This window comes from Chrysemys picta, unplaced genomic scaffold (assembly GCF_011386835.1).
Source record: "Chrysemys picta bellii isolate R12L10 unplaced genomic scaffold, ASM1138683v2 scaf8677, whole genome shotgun sequence".
NCBI classification, from domain to species: Eukaryota; Metazoa; Chordata; order Testudines; family Emydidae; genus Chrysemys; species Chrysemys picta.
This window is the reverse complement of record NW_027061373.1, coordinates 7-1,000: the sequence shown is the minus strand read 5'-3', so window position 1 is coordinate 1,000 and position 994 is coordinate 7. Positions and strand designations below refer to the sequence as shown.

Here is a 994-nt window from a genome sequence, read left to right as displayed (position 1 = left end):
GTGGAGAGGCTGGAAGCTTTTGATTTCTATGAAGAGAGTTTAGAACTTTAGTCTGTTCCTTCCAGGGTCAGCCATCCACACTAAAGACTGTGCCCTGGCTGGAGGGGTGAGTTATCTAAAAGAAACCACCACAGCCCCAGAGTGACTGTTGACAAGGGCTGCTACCCCACAAGGATACCGTGATGCCATGCCTGGCCATGAGGCAGTGCAGGGTGGTGAGTAAACCCTGTTACAATGCTTTTTCTTAAATTCCTTTTAATTGCAGCGTGTCTGAAACAACTACACTCTTGTAGTTTTCCTTGTCCGCTCTCTCTTTTCCTACCCCTCACGGCAAGCACTGTATCTCAGCCCTAGTCTACATCCAGCTGATGACTGCACCTTTGGTGAACAGTAAGTGACTGACTGACCTTGGCCACTTCTATATTGCGTGAGTACATGTGCTGCTAGACCCCTCTCTGCAGAAGGGATTCTTTCAACAGCAAGTTAACATGAAGTGATTTACTTTGTCCATATTGGATACACGGTTCAGGGGGTGGGGGAACAACTCCAGGTTGCACGTGCTTTTGAAATGTTTACTTCCATATTCCATAGGTCCTTTGGAAGAAATGTCATACAAAATGAACTCCAAGATTGCCTACTTGGAACTTCTTCTTTTTTGGATGGGATAAGTATTGCTGGTAAGTCATATAAATAATTGTGCTGCTAACCTTTGAATTTACTTAGCTCCTGGCCTAGCCCAAATTTGGTTGTAGGTTGTCTTTGTTTGTTTTAATTCTACATAAATTGTGCTGCCTTGGAACAATAAATAAACTCCACACTAGAAAAGGCCCATTCTGTGCATTAAGGGCTGGCTTCCTCTCTCCTTTACTTTCACTGAGCAGTACTTTCATTCCATGAGTCATCCCCTGAATCCAGTGAGAAACTTTACTACTAAGACACCGGACGTATGTGCTGTAGCAGAATTGATCCCTTGTTGCCACATTTTTCAAGAGCT

At 44.1% G+C, this 994-nt stretch overlaps 1 long non-coding RNA gene across 1 annotated transcript; it reads left to right on the top strand.

Moving 5' to 3' along the window:
* The first annotated feature begins 12 nt into the window (after nt 1-12).
* On the top strand, nt 13-677 carry LOC135980736 (uncharacterized). The gene is made up of 2 exons (XR_010597637.1): nt 13-215; nt 592-677. It is a non-coding gene; the product is annotated as an uncharacterized LOC135980736 (long non-coding RNA).
* Nucleotides 678-994: the final 317 nt, after the last annotated feature.